The sequence below is a fragment of the Strix aluco genome, chromosome 3, assembly GCF_031877795.1.
Source record: "Strix aluco isolate bStrAlu1 chromosome 3, bStrAlu1.hap1, whole genome shotgun sequence".
Lineage (NCBI taxonomy): Eukaryota > Metazoa > Chordata > Aves > Strigiformes > Strigidae > Strix > Strix aluco.
In genome coordinates this window covers 4,779,363-4,797,625 of record NC_133933.1, presented here as the reverse complement: position 1 = coordinate 4,797,625, position 18,263 = coordinate 4,779,363, and the positions used below count along the sequence as shown (strand labels likewise).

At 44.7% G+C, this 18,263-nt stretch overlaps 1 protein-coding gene across 5 annotated transcripts in view; it reads left to right on the top strand.

The window, feature by feature from the left end:
• PAK5 (p21 (RAC1) activated kinase 5) overlaps positions 1–18,263 on the top strand; it is a 95,451-nt gene that overhangs the window by 28,344 nt on the left and 48,844 nt on the right. For 2 of the 5 annotated variants that reach the window (XM_074817217.1, XM_074817219.1), the window contains exon 2: positions 12,717–12,793. The exons of the other annotated variants lie outside the window; for them this stretch is intronic. The gene's annotated coding sequence lies outside the window, so the exon portion shown is untranslated. The remainder of the gene's footprint in view (positions 1–12,716; positions 12,794–18,263) is intronic. 5 annotated transcript variants of the gene reach the window in all.

The window sequence follows — 18,263 nt, the reverse complement described above, 5'->3', positions numbered from 1 at the left end:
TAAAAGAAAACTGCAATGGTGAGTGCCTGCGCTAACTAGATGTGCCCCAAGTCTTTCTGGTGGGCATAACACCGCCCCTTTGGTGCTCGTTCTAAGAGGAAATTAAACCCAAAAACTACAACCACCTGGATCCACAGCCCCTGGACCAGGAAAGCTTTCTGTTGCGCTGGTGGGGGCTCTCGCACTGCCAGACCCGTTATGTATGGTGATGTATAGCACGAGCTGTCTCAGTTATGTTTCTGGTACCAGTTCTTGAGTTAATTCTGCTAAATGTTTCCCAGTTGTTTTCTCTAATACTTACATAAAATTCACTGCTTTTCGAACGCTGCTGCCGTAAATTCTCAGACTAATGTATCCAAAGGCAACCAATATAATCGTCAAGTAGGACATTTTGTACCTGGACAGGTATTACAAAGATCCTCCCCTAATCTGATTCAGCCTGATTGTAAATCTGTTGTAACTCTCGGATTTCCCTCCTGTGTGAGATAGCAAACGGCCGTGTTCCATCCCAGGTGATCAGGCTGGATTTATGTTAGCATCGAGATGTCTGCTAGAGAGCTGTGCGTTGTCTGACTTACATGTGCAGCACAGTTAGGTTGCTCCTAAAGTAGCACATCACTTCTAAGAAAATGAGAAAGCAATGTAAAATGCATGACTGGTTGGTTTGCCAGTCGAATAAGAAATGGTTTCTAGAGGCCATGAATTATGCGCTAAGTCATTTTTAATATTAATTTTATTGGTGCTCTTTAAAGTGGCTCTAGCAGTGGCATTTTGAAAAGATTCAGAGTAGTTAGAACCTACGGCAAATAGCAGCTCCAAAAAGACAATTACCTTCCCGAGAAAACCAATGGCAAATTAAGCTACTTCTTGCTTCAGAGAAGAAAATCAGACCTTGGTCCTGTGAGCTTTGATACTTGCTTTGCTTTGAGCACAACAATAGTCTTGTTAACTCTTATAAGACCAAACCGCAGGAATAAAGTTATGCCTACGCGTGGGTAAGATCAGGGCTTAAACCCCCCTTAGCATCAGACCCGATCTGTGCCTCTGAGCTTGTGGTTTCCCCACGAAATGCTCACCTGAGAAGATGTGGACTCAAAGGTCTGAAATCAAACCCAGGCTCCTGGGGTAATGTAGACAAATCACTTCACCTTGCAGTCGAATGGGACTTGTCCCACTGGATTTCCCCTGCTCTGCCTTTTCCTTGTAGGCAGCGAGCCCTCCCGGGTAGGGACTGCATTGTATGTGCAGCAGATGTGGCTCTTGCCTGGTAGCGGTATCTACAGTCTTTATAATAACTGGGATGAGTTTGGCTCTTTGACATCAATTAAGCTAAGTTCAGACAAAGCCCCTCAGAAGAGATAAATCTGTGTAATTCCTTGGTGAGCTGGAGGCATTGGTGCTAAGATGTCTGGTTTAGGAATGTATTTTAAAAAAATCTCCTGCAATGAAAGCAGGTAACCAAGTAAAAGGTATTCTGGGCCAGATTTTGCAGTTACTTGGGCTTCAGTGATGTGCAGAGTCTCGTGTCAACTCAAGATCAGTGATCAAGGCAGTGTTTTTACCAAGCGTCCGGAGTTTTTCCCTGTGTACGGAAATACCATCGCTCATTGAATTTATTGCTGCTGTTCAGTGACTGAGTCATCTGTGTGACTCTCTGAGGCGGGATGCCGAGGTGTAAGCAATGGGGCCTCATCCTGCGGGGTGCAGAGGGCTCCTGGTACCCAGCGCAGCGCTGGCTAGTGCTGTCTGATGTGTCTTGAACCTTGCACTGGCTGACAGCGTAGGGCCCGTTGGGTTTGATCCTGCCAGAGATACCTCTCCTTTCTGTTGGCTTTGGCAGCTGTGAAGCATATTTCACTGTTCCTGGGTTTGGGATCCTGAGCAGCAAATCTGGGAAGGATGGGCAGCTTTATTGGCAGAGAAGGAAAGAAAAACCTGAGTTGTACTGCTGGCGGGTGGCTGACCTGGGTCCCATCCTCAGTCTGTGTGCATATCTCTGTGTCTTGAGGAGACACTGAGACACACTGATATCAGAGCAGTTAGAGATGGTGATGATGAAACTGCCTTTTGAAGATCCTCTTGCTTTGAATAAGACCTTGAAGAGACCTGGGCCTGCTTCTCCCAGCGCAGCTGAGCTGTGTAACTGCATGGCCTTTTGGCACAGGAGCAGTGTTGTCACCTTTCCGCCTCCGCAGTGGTTTCATGAGCCATGCCTGCATTTCTAGGGCAGAAGATAATCTGAACCTCTGTGCTGGATTCAGCCCAAGTCCAGAAGTAACTTAGATCCTCCAAAACAGTATTTTTGACAAATACACCATGTCCATTTTTAAAAGAAAGGCCTATTTCAATATTCATCTGACACTTGGCTGGTGTTTCGGTTGGTCTCTCTTGACATGTTTTCCATAACCATTTTTAATCATTACTAGCAGGATGAGTGCTTTCCCTTCCCAGCTAGGTTGAGCGATTGCCCTCCTAGGAGATGTTTCTTTAGCCTGCAGTAGCCATGAGCCCTGGCACACACAAGTCCCGCGAGTCTCAGTGTCATGGGGTGAGACCTCCTGGTCATCTCAGCCCCGAGGTGGTGGGTCCATGCTTAACCTTTCCTTCATGAGCTCCCCAGGGCCTTTGTCATGTGTTTCTCCTCCTTTTCCAGCTCTCTCCTTGCTTGCAGGGCAAATAAATCCCAGAGCAGCCCCTGGTCGCTGGGTATCTACTGCTGTAGGTGGCATTCCTGTATGGAACAGGAAGATATTTAGCAGCAAGAAAAACATTTGCTGGTGGAAGGCCACAGCATCTGCAGTCCTTGGTTGTCTATGTGAGCAACGTCAATATCTTTGCCATAATAACAGTAATTTAAACAGGTACTGTTGACTGAAGGACAATTGGGGATTGTTGAATTTTACATCTCACCACGAGCTGCCACCGAGCCCCGTTCTGTTGGTATTTATAGGACTACGACTGAGAGGCTCCTTTGAAGTCCGTGGCAGTAAATCGATGTGAAACCAGAGGAGCACTGGGACTGGCACCCGGCGCAGCTCCCCGGCGGCGTGCCGTGATGCTGTAGGTGGTCGGCAGCATTTTTGCTCCTCCTGCAGAGATACCTACACAGCCGCTCTCCCCGACAGCCTGATTTATGCCCTGGGATTTATGGAGCTGAACAAATGATTATAGAAGAGCTATGCGTTTTATTACACTTGGACCAATTTTCTCAAGCCAGAGGGCAAATCTCTACCTGCGCTCTGGCTGTGCAGCTGCCACGCATCCTCTTTGATAGTCTGAAAGCTGCAGATTAGGGGATTCAGGGGGCCAAAGGAGTCATTTATCCTCCCTGGGAAGCTGGGCCCAGGAAGGGAGTGGGTGTTGCTGCGGTTTGCCACCAGCTGTGCCCTTGCTGGGGGATGCAGCAGGGCACAGGGGGCCCAGTTCAGCAGAGCTCAAGTGGAAGCAAGCTTTACAAAATGAAAACGGGAGGAAATTTTTTTTAAGTTTCATTTAAATTTACTGGATGTTTGGTCTCAAAGCTCATTACAGGAGGGAAGCTGAACACTTACCTTCATCTTCATGAGCTACTTTAGTAGTCCAGGAACTGCATTAGTGCTGGCAGAGTTAACGAAGTGTGCGAGCTAAAAGCTTTGTGTAGTCCCTCTACTTTCTCAAGCGTCACTGAGGCCTGACTCGGCCCATTCCTCAGCAGTAGGCTTGCACAGATGTTGCCAAGTGTGAGATCTGACCCACAGGAACTTCACTGGTGGTACCGAACAAGCCAGAGGAGACCTGGCTGGGCTCTGGGATCCCGGCTTGAGGTTTCAGCACTCTGTGATCAAGAAACGCAGATTTCCATGTTTGAACTGAGCCCATCGAGCCTGGAGCATCGCCAACACCACAGAGTTGCTGTTTCCATGGAGGCAGCTGTGAAAGCAGATTTTTCCTTTTAAAGAAAGGCAGAGCATGGGACAAAGCTCATGTTCTCCAAACGGGTGGAAGTTCTTTATCAAACCCTGACAGAAATGCACTGGTACACTGGTAAATCTGTGCAGAAGGTGAGCCCTCTTTAGCCTCTCCTACATAAATGAATTTCCTAGAAACCAATTGCAAGCATGTTTTTGCAGAAAGCTGAGGATTACTGATGTATGCTGGGTGGCTTCTGATGTTCCTGGGGCCGCAGGTGGAGATGGGGTGTTACTGATCTCAAAAAGTCTTGTTGCCAGGGAAGAGAGACAGGGTTAAAGAGCTGAGCCCAAAGGTGTTTTATGGATTTGTGAAGCCCTCCTGTTGGGGGAAGGGAGCTGCTGAGGCTGGGTCTGTGTCTAATTAACTCAGTTCCAAGTGATCAGGGTGCTGGGAGACATACGCAGGGCAGACCCAGCAGAAGGGACCCGCAGCAGCTGCCACGTGACACCACTAATTGTGCTACTGCCACTTCACCCCATGTACAGCGTGGCTCATTCCCTTCCATACTGGATCAAGTCAAAGCTACTTGATTGATTCAGCTCCTTCTTGCCTGGCCTTTCCTCCCTTACTCAATTTTCTTTTGCATCCATCCCCTCGGATGGCTGCCTCCCCCTCCTCCACCGGCCACTTGTGTGGATCCCTCCTTGCTGCTCCCATCTTCCCAGAGAAATCTGACATGATTTCTACATTTGTGCCTCCCGCCCTGCCCTCATCCCTCCTGCGTTTCTCATTGCAGGCCCTCTCTCTTCCCTGTCAACCTGTGCATGGTTTCCCTGTAGGGACCGTCTGTCCCTTGCGTCCTTGCTACAGGCACGTGCACCAGGGCTTTTTCTTAAATTCTGGGAGCATCCTTCAGTGCAATCGATGTCACAGCAAATAAATGCAGACTGATGCTTTTGCTGGTTGAGGGTGTCACAGCGCGGTGGTGGCTCCCCACCTGCATGCTGAAAATTTTTCTGCAGTTTTTTTCTCCTGTTTTGTGTCAGGGAAAAGAGCTTGGTGCCAGTTAGCGCTGAATAGAACTACACAGTGATGACGGTGGTAAGGGATAATGCTGCTCTTGCTGCTTTCTGGTTCAGCAGGGTAGGTACTCTTAACGTACAGAAAACCTTGCCGCAGAGATCACGTACACCGCCGAGCGGATGCCACACGGGGCGAAGAGGAAGGCGTCAGCGGGAAGCAGATGGGCAGCACAGTGTGAGGTTTCCCTGCCATTTGCTGCTTTGCTATAGAAGGCTCAGAAATGAGTTACAGTGGGACCAAAGAAAGAGGGGGAAAAAACTATTGAAACCCATCAGTATTCAGAAGAGCAGAAGAAACAAATATTTTGACCTACATGACCATTGGTGACTCAAAAGCTTAAAGGCAATATATGTAAATGGTGATGGTGCCACTAACAGCCCGAAGGTGTGCGGGGAAAAGGCAGAGACAGGCAGCTGCTGACTTCAGGAGGAAAATGCAAACTAATACAAATAGTTTCTTTGAGTGTTCACTCTCTTCTGCCCTGACCACGGAGTCTCTTTCCAAACCAGACTTGTAAGTTAAAATACTAACTTCTGCCAAAACCGATTCAAGTACTCTACCTTCCTCGGAGGAGAGTGTTTCATTACACTAATCCAGAGAATAATTCGGCCTGAATCATCTCCACGTGATTCATCCATATGAATTGCAAACTGATTGCAATTTCTGCCTGTGTTTCTCCCAGCTGAAAGCAAGCTGACCTGCAGGTTTTTGCTTGGGTGCATCCATAGGAAAATTTTGCTTTGCTGGCCTATTGTCATTTTTCCCTCATTCCAGATTTTTTTTAAACAAACAGAAGAGATTAACTTGAGTGGAAGGCTTAATTGACCTATTTCAAATAAATCTCTTTCCTAGAGAAGCTTGAATTAAACCCCCACTTTTATTCCTGCAGTTTACTGACTGGTGGTACCTCATCTGTAAAACAATGTACTCTGATTCATTAAGCCTTAATGTCTTAGACTTTTGAAAGCTGATTTTGTAGAGATATAGAATGTATAACACCTGTCCTGAAACCTGCCATTTTAATAATTTATTAATATTCTGTCCTGATTTTAAGCATCTGGTAGTGTCTTTTACATTTCTTTTTCTTTTTGCTCTGTGTCCTTGCAACCATAATTTGTATGTATTTCCAACCTAGTCCCTGCAGCGCCCGAGTTTGCCTCTCTATTGCCTTGCTGTGTATTTATTAATTCCACTGCATGGTGACATTAAGGAAAATCCTTTTTATCTGCTGCTGTGAGCCGAGGGCAGATTTTTGTTCTCGTATTATTTTGCAGCAAGCATCAGGAGTCAAAAAGTGAGAGGGGTGTAGCTTTGCTCTTGATAATCCGAGGTGACAGTGAGGGCAGGGACAAAATAATGGTTGGTGATGAAGTTGGGTTTGAAATGAAGCTTGGAGAGAGTCTGGAAGATTATTTTGCATAAATAGGTAATAGAGGAGCAGTGTGGGGAAGAATAGATAGGAGCTGATGGGGATAGTCCTTCAGGAGCAGGAGCATGGCAAAACTGAGAGCCCAGGAAAAACGGGTGACGTGGAAAATCTGCAGGGAGTCCTGGTTCTGCTCGGAAAGTGGAAATGGAGGAGGAAGCTAGTACTGAGTTCCCTTCGTGCGCTTTTCAGATTTAAGTATGCCTTTAGCCAAGAGAAAAAAAAAACCCGTCGTTCCTTCCCACCCCCCCCCACCCCCCCCCCCCCCCCCCGATCTGTAATTTCCTTGCTCTGATTATTGCCAAGTGTGGAAGCATTTGCCTGTGCACATGTGATGGATGCCAGTGGCACTGGAAAGCTGTCATCGAGAGGGAAAGAGAAAAAAGTCTTTTCTTATGTTTCCTGGAGCAGAGTTCAGTGGAGCATTTCAGATGCTCGCGTTCAGATTATTGCTCTTCTGCTTTGCCTAACTTGCCTGTAACTCGCCTTTTTCCTCTGAATTAGAAAACTACCTATTAATAAGCTGATAGGCGAGTAGTGATTTTGCATGTTAAATAGTGTGACTGTTTCACCCCAGCGGGATTGTATGCTTTCAAGGTTGGACAGCTAAAAAATACACATGTTGGTAATTAAATTAGACTTTATTTACAAATACTGGCTCAGAGATTTTCCAAGTCTTAAATTTCCATCTTTCCTTTTCTGATGAACATAAATTTTGCTGGATTCAGAGTAGATAATGTGCAGGTCAGCCTTTGTTGAGCTTTACAAAATGTTGGCTCAGAAAATGTTGATGAAGGGACACGGTTTAAGTTGCTGAGACTTTGGTTTCCATTGAGATGTGGGAGAGAGTGGCAGCAAAAGGGAGGGAGGGAAGCAACATCTCCTCTAGCCTGCGTTACAAGGAAAGGGAATGGGAAATAAACCTTCTCAGATAAAGTCAACCGTGCTCCCCCTCTCCCCTGCTTTTGAATGTGCTGTCACCTATATATAGGGCTATTTTTCCCATCCTGCTATCACTAGAGGGAAATAGAGAAGAAAGTGACTATTTCTAGGGTCGGAGTCCTCCCACTGAAGCCAACAAGGGTTGAATCAGGACCCAAATAATGCTCCAGAAAACCCAAGATTGGAGACACAGCTCTACACCAGGGAAAAGATAAATGGCATTTGAAGGTGGCTTTCAGGGAGGTACAAAATAACACAGCAGCGGGTACCCAGCTCTGCTCTCATCAGGTATGCAGCAGCAAGATTTGCCCTAATGAGTCTGATAGTGACACTTAGGATGAAGTCTGAAGCTCTTTGAATTGTGGAGTTTCTTTTGCATTTTGAAACTCCTTCCCCATAAGTCAAACTCTATAAAGGAAACAGTAACACCAGCCGCCCTAGTAAACATACATTTTTTTTCATTTCTCCGTAAATATCTAGCTGCATATTTGGCATTTAAAAAAATTAATCGATATACTGAATGAACTGATGTTGTTAAATGGCACCATTAAAGGCTGCATGGCAGCTCTACTGCAGATACAGCTTTTCCAGCCTGAGCCCCCGCTAGCAAGAGAGAAGCAGCTCACATGGACTTTGCACTGATTTATTCATATCACAGCTCATATGTGGGCGAGCTGAGCCTTCAGCTTTTGGCGTCCTGAGCATTGGTTACTTTCAAGGACACGCCACAAGTAAGAAACACGGGGGGACGAGATGATGTTATTTCCATTTAAAACATTCAGCCTATATGTAATAAGGAGAAAGAATAGTTATAATAACATGGTTGATTACCGTCAGAGTACTAAAAGGGAGTTTTACTGGAAAAGGTATTATACAGCCCACTGTTCTTTGCATAATCATTTTAAAAGCCATTCAGGACATCTTCCTGCCTTTATCCTAAAGAAGCTGGAAGTAATTTAGAAAACCAGGGTTGTCAATAGGGCTGAACCCAAGGCTGGGCGCTGCACGCAGTTACACGTGCCGGAGTGGGTGCACAGGGTACAGCCAAAGGCTGAGTCAGAGCATGCATGGAGTGCAGAGACTAACTTACAGGGGTATATTGTAAAGATGTTACTGTCATTTGTGATGTCTCAAATAATTTGAGTGTCATGGCTGTCTTAAAATCATCTTTCTAAAGCCTTTATATTGCCCCATGAAGCACACAGTAAGTCATCTCTGATGCCCACCCAGAGCACAGACAATTTTCAGATCAGCTGAAGCAGGAAGTACCAGGGACTGCATTTGAATCATATGTCCAAAAATTTGAGGAAAAACCTAAGTTGACATTTGGGAGGTTTTACCTTAAATAGCTTTTAAGTTTTATGTTATTCCATATTTAAGAACAAAAGGAAAATGGTCAAAATGAAATGAAAGGTTTGGTAGGACAATGTATTTCATTTGACCAGAAACAATAATTTTGTTCCAGTAAGAAAATATTTCCATGAGGATCTGAACTCCTTCTGCACACTTACTTCTTATCTCAGCCAGCAAATTTTGCAATCCCTTTTTTCACTAAGTGCTAACTCTGCCCTCCACCACCCTGCATAACTGCGTGTTTCCTTAATGCATTTTTTTTGCAGTCACTTTCCCTGCTCATCTTTTGATTTCCCAGTTGTATAAGCAGCTTTGTTAGAGTCATTCCTTAACGAAGTAGGGAATGAATGAATGAATGAATGAACAAACAAACCTCTCTGCCACTGGAAACAGCGGTGAATGCAACCAGAGTAGGCATGCAGAGATGTCTGTCTTTTTTAAATTATTATTTTCTAATTGATGGTGTATTTTTGCTGCTGAGACTTCATGAAGGACCTGTATTCCCAGATGCAAATATGCTCAATTTGTGTTTTCCTGGGAAATAAAAAGAGGGCTCAGGGTCTGGTGGGCCACCAGCACCATTTCCCTGCGCAGGATGGGAGCCATGGGCCATTGACAGCCAAGTTCTTCACCTCTGTGCAGGCTCAGCATCTTCCCCTCTGGGGTAAATAAGATTTCTCAGAAAACGCTTGGAGAAGATCTTGCCTTCTCTCACAGACTCTTTGTTACGATGGCGTTTTCTCAACGAAGCAACCTCAGTTGGTGCGGGCTGGGGAGGCATGATGCAGTGTTGTTCAAGCAGGAGCATTTCTTCTGGGAGAGAAGTGGCGTTTTGACATAATTGTCTAAAAGTTTGGAAGCTGAACCAGCTCATACACACGGTCATCTGGCAGCTTCTCTTGGTGTTTCCAGACCAAGCTTTCTGGGCATCATCTTAGCTGGTCACGTAGTTACCTGGCAACCTTCTTTCCTTGGTTTTTTGACAGGCTGGAAGTATCCTTTTGGACCATTTCAGATGAAACCCTTCATCCTGGAGAGGCAAAACATGCCCTTCCCAGAAACAGCATATGAATGGATGCAGCAAAATGCAGTGATTCATTTGTGCACATCCTTCCTCCAAAGGAAGGAATCAGAGCTGCTTTCTGTTGCAACATCATCTCTTGGGAGGTGGTGGTGGTGGCGCTGGCCGCCTGAGATGCACTAACCTCTCCAGCTGCTAAAAACCTACCTGCAGTCAAAAACCATTTCTATTTTTGTCATTTAAAAGCTGGAAAACAATAAAAATCTCACAGTAGTGTTCATCTTTCTGGATTTGCACTGATTGCCTGGAGATAAAAATGTGTGGGTTTTTTCATTGTTTACATTATATTATGGTTTTTGTTTGCTTTTCTGTGACCGGTCTCAAAACTTTCACATTGGTTTCAGAGATACAGCACAAAGGGTCTCCTATTTCTCCCCACAACCTGTATCTCCTGTTTAAACAGAGAACAGGTGAGACCCATCACTTCCAAACTGATGTCTGGAGATGGCAAAATACAAAATCTGCATGGCAAGGTCGCATAGCTCCGAAAAAATCAGCGTTGAGGAATTCCTCAGTTGCCATTGTTGATTGTTGTGGATGATCCAAAGGGAGGAGAACTGAGCTGGCATCGCTTCATAAACATTCAGTGTTCTGTATAAAGAGCTTATGGTAAACTTTCTGAAGGAGGTAATAAATAGTAAGCTCTAGCAAACCCTTCCAGGGATCAGTTCTCATTTTTAATGTGGAAACAGAGTATTGCATGACAGCAGCTCAGCAGATAATAGGATAAGAATTGACTTTCAAACCAGTTTCTCAGCACAATGCAGAGTGGGAAAAAGACAAGAAAATATGTAAGGAATACAAACTTAAAGTAGGAACTATACATTTGCAGTTTATTGTAGACTACAGAAATATTTTTCCTTCAGTTATACCTTAGAATGATACAGAGCAAAACCTGATACTGAGGTAGGAAACCCACAGTGATAACAACAACAGGTGTGATTTTCATCTTCGGGGCACTTGCTGTGGATAACGTTAATCTGTAGACATGTTTGTTTGCATTTTAAAGATATTTTGACATATCAAATAATCTGATTTTGTTCCATTTCTTGGTAAACACTTACAGGTCAGAAGATGCGTTTCATCCTAAAGAATATTCTTATCAGAGGCTTGCCATTAATAATGCATTAGGAAGCATTTGCTTCTGTTGATCATTCACTGGAAAGCAATCTTTATTACAAACGTTATGGTAACAGAGCGATTCCTGAGAGCCAGCGCAGCCTGTATTGTTTTAGAAGTAAAATAAGAAATGCAATTAAAATTATTGTAGAAGAAAATCAGCGTACTGAATGTGAACATACCAGTGAGGATTTATGGCAGGAGGTCGGCTCCAGAGCCCCCATCTCGCTAATGTGTCTCAGTCGCATGTGATACTGTCACAGGCACATGTCCCCTTCTGGTCCCCTTCGTGCTCGTCACCGCCTGCCCTGTGGCACTTGCTGGGTGCTGTAAAATAACCTGTGCTAGGGCAGGCACCCCCCTAGAGCCCCTCCTCGCTGCGGTTTTGGTATCTTCATGGATGCAACCAGCACAAGATAATTTGGTTTTAAGACTTAGAAACCATCTTGCATCTTTTTTTTAAAGTGAAAGCTGCTTTTTACAAATTATCAGGAGACATCACTAGTAAATACAGGGCACTTGTGAGGAGCAGTGTGGTTTTGTGATTAGTCTTTCCTGGGAACTGTAAAAAATCCCTACCACAGCCTAAGACACTGTGGCCATTGGTATGTTTGTAATGCCGGCTTTGGAACTACCATCAAGCACTGGGGAGGAAACTCAGCTTCAGAGGGTTAAAATTAAAGCATTACATATGCAAAACCAAAACAAGACATTTTAAGGTCCCCTTCGCTGTGCTACAAGTCAGTGACAATCCGTGTATTCTGCCGAGGCTTTGCCAGCAGACCCCATTGAGGTTGTGACCCAAAATGCAGAGAAGGTGTAACCCAGAGCGTGATCGATCAGAGCAATTTTCCAAGTGCTTTGCAAGTGCTTTTTCATATCCTTGGAGTTCTTATCCTACAGTCACCCCAACCTATAGCAACGTTGATATTTACTAATACTAATATTCAGAATTAAGTAATAATGTTTCACAACCCTGGTTTTGATATTCCCTGCAGGCTTTCCTGATCTCTGCTCACCGTCTTCTCTACCGATACATCATCGCTTTCATTCTTGATAGTATTTCCTTTTACTGATTATTTTTTCCTAATTCAAAACATAGAGTAGCTGTTTCAGACATAGAAATACAGTACCTACATCCTTTATATATAACTCTGTATTTTAAAATAATAATAATAATATCAACTCAGAAAAAAATATTACAACTCCTTTGAAGTTTCAGAAATAGCTTGAGATTTGGGGTGTCTCATTTAATGGGTGCCTTATTTAATACCCCCTCCCTGTGGGTGTCCAGCATTGCCTACAAAGTTAATACCATTAATTATCTTAAGCTGAGCACCCGAAGGACTATTTGCTTCTGCAAATCTGGAATCTTTTCAGTTGCTAGGGACAGAAATTATTTGAGTTACCTCCAGGGGTTAGTGGGGTTTTTCATTTTTAATTTGCCCAGAGCTGTTGCGGACTAATTCACTACAGGAACCTCTGTCTGTACATTGGTATATATGTGTGCATGTGTGTAAGATAATAGAGAGTGACTGACTACAATACATGCATTTAAGCTACTCAGCTGAAAATTACTGAGCATTAAAATCCACTGGGAATCACGAGACCTCTGAATTAGGAAAGCACGTGTCAGTCAGTGTGTGGAAATGAGTCCTCTTACAAGAGTAGCTTTCAATAAGAAGAATGAGTATTGTTCCCTGGAGTACATCAATCCTAGTTTGGCCACTCTGTACCAGCTTTTACTATTTCTCTGGAAGCATGCGTTGCCTTTTGTTACTATTTTTTCCTGTATTTTGTTCCATTGTGCGTTTCTATTAGATATATCTCATGAGCCAGCTATCAAGAGACACCCTACTGTGCTGTGACGAATGAAGGCATTTTCAACCATAAACAAGGTATTGTGGGATTGAAAAGAAACGTGGACGATGACAAGTCCTGGACAGCTTGTAATTGTTTAAATGTATTTTTATTATGTTGTGCAGTGACATGGGAACACTGAAAAACTGGCTGATTTGACCTAAGGTTGAAGTGAGCAGAATGCTGCAGGGTAAATGAGGGGCTTTGAGAAGGGTAGCGTTTTTGTGTTTATTGGGTGTAGTCTAGTCCGTCAGTATATGTTTTTCCATGATTAAAAAATGTATTTTGACAGTGTTTAAATTAGAGATAGGAGCCCGTCTCATCTCAAAAAAATAGAAGGCACCTTGAAAATCTGTGGGAATAAGTCGATTCCTGTTGACCATCAAGCTTTTTTGTGCCTAAAACTCATGTGGGACTTAGTCTGGAAAAACTGTGTGATCACAGGTGTTTAATTTTTCATCAGTGACACTTTACATTTGGAAGAGTTTAGCAGGGTGATAGAAGACTCTCAGAACTTGGGCTGTATGGGCTGACTTAGTTCATTCAGGATTTGTAGATCCTTTTTGTTGCTGTCAGAGTGTTTAAAATCAGCTTGATTCATTAGTAAGGTATGTCAGAACATTTTCTAAGGGTTTATTTTATTGTTCCCAAATTGAAACGCTCGGATCACAATTGAGAAGAGCAGAGGGTTAAGCAGGGATCACAGGAAACGGGCTCCCTAATTAGGTGGATGAGCCAACCTGGTGTTCTCCTGCATCTGGTGTTGTCCAGGTGTTGTCCATCCACATGACAAAAGAAACAATATCCTTTCATGAGGTCTGAAACTACCTTCTATCTACAGTAGTAATGAGACCTCCCTCTAGTTAAGACCAGTAAATGAATGAATAAATGCAAGACGTGACCGCAGGACCCACCTACCTGTGGTTTGAGTGTGCTCTGCAGGCAGCTGCCCCCCAGTTCCTGCGTGCCCCCTGTTCATCTCCATCCTTTACATCCAGAAGGATCCTCTGGGAGTTAGGGAGGTATTTAGGCGTATCTTATCTGGGAAATCAAAAAGGTTTTCTTCTCTGTCCCAGAGTCACAGTGGTGTATCAGGCCTGACCTGAAACCAGTGTGGTTTTTAAGAGCCTTTCCATTAACTTTATCAGCTTCTCATTCATTCGGCTCTGTTTTTCCAGGTATAGCTGCTTCTTTCATCTCCTGAAAAATAGGGTAGTGTTCTCTGTATTTTCAGTTAAAAATAGAAAAATAGTGGTAAATTCTTTTAAAAAAATGTATGCCTGCAATGAAGGCACACTTTTTTTTTTTTTTTTCCCCCCCAAAGGAAACTCACACTCTGATTGCAGCCAGCAGCAGCGGGTCCTCACCAAGAAGCTTTGAACCATCCTTAAAGCAAACAAAAAGGAAATACAAAACTATTGTTGTTGCTATTCCTTATTTTAAAAAAACCCCACCAGCCATTTTCCTCATTTTTATAGCTATATAGATACATAGATACGTGTTGGTCTCCTTCCACTTGCTTCAGCAGTGGGGAGTTGCACCAGTGTGAGCTGAAGGAGAACCAACGTCATTTTTATCTCTCAGAGTATTTCTTAGCGATTTATGCTGCCATCAGTCCACACCAGGCATTTGCTTTCTCCTCGAGATTGAGTATCAGCCCAGCTCACATTTATCTGGAGTACTGGCTATGCAAGCTGGCTTGACACGTTAATTTAATTTGTTCTTCTCAATTCGTACTCTTTCATTTATGATCAAATATCAGGAAAGGTTGCAATTAATCAGAGCGCGGGAACAGAAGCTGGCAAAGCTAATGATGTATTACTGCATTTTGGTTCCTCCAGAGGGGAATAATTGAGGTCCTTGTGCTACGAAAAACTATTATTAGAAAGTAAAATTATCAAAGGAAAGCGACCCACACCCATCTCCCATTCTGCAGTCTGTGTTTCTAACAGTTTTCTTAAAAGTTCTAAAAATGAAGCATTTTATTAACACTTGTGGCTGTAACCAGGTTTTTTGGCTGTGTGGCTGCCTTGGGGGAAAATGTGCCTTTTCACAGGGCACTGTGGGGTTTGAGCCCTCGCTGCTGCCCCCTGCTCTGGGCTTGCAGATGATACTCAGTGTGCATGAAGGCAATTTTCAGATGCTAATAGCATGCCCGTCCCCGAGGGAAAAGGGCTCTGCTGCTGCTTGCTCAGCAGAGCAACCACAGGGAATCCCTGCAGAAGAAATACAGGCTGAGGGACTTAATGTGGTGTACGCTTCCTAATTGAAAATTAACTAATTGCTGTTTGTTTAAAAAGCAAATGTGTTGCTGGGCTGAGACAGAGAATGAACACTGAGCCCCTCTGAAGGGAATATATATGTTCAGCTCTGGGGCCCCCAACATAAGGAGGACATGGACCTGCTCAAGTGGGTCTGGAGGAGACCACAAAGAAGATTGGGGGGCTGGAGCACCTCCCCTGTGAGGACAGGCTGAGAGAGTTGGGGGTGTTCAGCCCAGAGAAGAGAAGGCTCCAGGGAGACCTTAGAGCAGCCTCCTAGTACTTAAAGGGGGCTACAGGAAAGGTGGGGAGGGACTCTCAATCAGGGAGGGTAGGGATGGGACCAGGGGTAACAGTTTTAAACTGAAAGATAGATTAGCTATAGGAAGAAATTCTTTACTGTGAGAGTTATGAGACACTGGCAGTTGTGTAGCTATGGTATGCAATCATAAAAAAGCTCAATTTTTAAGTAAAAATACCCATCTCACTGTTATTTTAGTTACTAACTTTATAAGGTTATTGTATGTTTTTATGTATTGAAAAATTTCACATGCCTTTGCTCAGTGTTAGTCTGTGGGGTCATCTGGGATGGCACGTGCCATGGTCAGTGCTTAGTGGATGCTCTTGGGACTCTTTGCTAGTTTTCAAGATTACAGGACAAAGTCTGTCCAACTTTCCTAGTTTTCAATCTAAAAGAATAGCTACTGGGAGGGGAAGAAAAAAGCAACTCTGACTTTTTCATTGGGAACAGGATCTGGCACTCCTAGGTCAGGCAGACCTCTCTCATTTGGTGGCTTGACTGGAATATTCTTATTTAGGATATGATAAAAGATACAGAATACAATTAACATTAGGATTGAAGCATCCTTTTTTCCTTTTATTCCCACTGCTTCGTGTTTTACATGCCGTAAGTGCAAAAATTTATTCTTAGAGGCTATTTACATAAATCTGGACTTTCAGCTTTTCAGTTCATCAGTCCCCCTGAGTGTCCTCTGATCTCTTGTAGAGGGGAGGGACAACCCACCAAGACCCCAGGGTGGGGCTGAGTGTATCAGACTGAACAAACAGAGCAAGCTGTCACCGCTGAACGTGAGCTCAGGGATAGGAGCTAAGCAAGGCTTTAACTTTTCATGGGAAAGCTATTGCTGAAATTCCTGCCCTGAACACAGATATGGGAGGACCTGAATGGGCTCCCCTGGCACCCAAAATAATACTGCCACCCTCTTACTCCAGGGCAGGCCTGTAGGATACTTCTTGCTGAAAAAATACCTTCATTTGTGACCGAGAGGCAGCACGACGATGGTGCAGTAGCTGACAGAGTGGATTTGCTTTGCTGGTCCGTGTCACACACCTTGCATGGGCAGTTCTCTCAGACTCAGGAAATTTTCTCTGTGTGGGGCAGACCTGATCTGTTGTTGAAGGTCACGCATGAAATTTGGATCAGTCCGGTAGTCCATGGCACTGTGGTGCTCAGTGAATTATTTCTGTGCATAGAAAGGAGTGTAATGAAAAGGAGCCAAGTCTGGCATAGATCTAACAGGCAGGGTGTGCTGATTAGCATGTAATTTGATTTGTTAGGCACTACAGTAAACAGCATTAAGTGCAAAATGCAGTGATTGCTCCTGATAGCACCCTTTCAGCGTTACCTCGGTTCCTGCAGCAGCTGGATGGAGCAGTGTTACAACTGTTCAGCAGGCACCAGCAGAGCTGGCAGTACTCCTTTCTTGGGCAGAAGCTTGAATAACACAAATACGGCCATTACAAAAGGTTTTGGGTAGCAGTATTTACAGAGCACAGCTCGCCCATTTCTCCTGCTATCCCTACTCCTTGCCCATTCCCCAGTGGTGCAGCTGGGACCAGCACTGCTGTGGGTTACTCAGCCATCATCAGCTGGAGAGGTGGTGTGATAGTCTGATTTTCCCCAGCAGTACTGTGTTTTCCTCCAGTAAATGTCATGTCCGTATTTTTTCCATTATGGCTTTAGTAAAGAAAGTCCCTTGTCTTTATTCTTGTGCCACGGTTGGAGGAGCCCCTCAGCATTGCAGCCCTGAGCTGAACAGAGACTTATCTCCTGGCTCCCCTGCTTAAGAACAGACTTGCTTTTGGTCTTAGGCTGTCTGAATTCTTTGTTTGCTGTAGCTGAAGAACCACCTCCTTCAAAACTCCCGTTTACAAACACAAAATTAATGTGCTACGTCATTTCAGCGTAAGGATAAAGTCTTCCTATAGAAATATAGGTGTTCAGTTTTGGGCCCCTCACTACAAAAAGGACATTGAATGACTCGAGTGTGTCCAGAGAAGGGCAATGAAGCTGGTGCAGGGTCTGGAGCACAGGTCTGATGGGGAGCAGCTGAGGGAACTGGAGGGGTTTAGTCTGGAGAAGAGGAGGCTGAGGGGAGACCTCATCGCCCTCTACAACTCCCTGAAAGGAGGGTGCAGAGAGGGGGGATGAGTCTCTTGAATCAAGGAACAAGCGATAGGACAAGAGGGAATGGCCTCAAGTTGCACCAGGGCAGGGTTAGACTGGCTCTTAGGAAGCATTTCTTTCCAGAAGGGGTTGTTGGGTGTTGGAATGGGCTGCCCAGGGCAGGGGTGGAGTCCCCATCCCTGGAGGGGTTGAAGAGTCGGGTTGACCCAGCGCTGAGGGATCTGGTGGAGTTGGGAACAGTCAGTGTGAGGTTAATGGTTGGACTAGAGGATCTTCAAGGTCTTTTCCAACCTAGATGATTTTGTGATTCTATGAAATACCCTATTGAAGCCATGTAATGCCGAATCCTGTTTTTTCTCCCTCCCCAAAGCTAGCTCAAGCCCACTACTATCAACAGTAGCTGTTGTTAGGTCAGGCTCCCCCAGGCCCCTCGTGTTGAGCATCACCTTGCGCCATGTATGTGGTGCTGAAATCAGCCAAACTATTTATTGGCAAAGCACATTCAAGTAGAGGACAGACATCCTGGTGGTGCTCATTCCCACAAAAATAGCAACAAATTATGAGTACACCTCTCATTTCCTCTCATTCTGTGGGGGTAAGCACCGGAGGAGCCAGACGGAGAGATGGCATTTGCTGAGAGACCTGGCACAATCAGGAGTATGTTGGAGGCTGTCGGGAGGAATTAAGTTAAGGGTGAGTGCTCTGGCGTAGGGAGGATTGGGTGAGGAGGCCCCACAGGCAGCTCCGTAGAGCTGCCCTGTAGCCACTTACCTCCCTTCACCTCTGCTAAATGCAGGCGATTGCCCCGTTGTCTGTGGG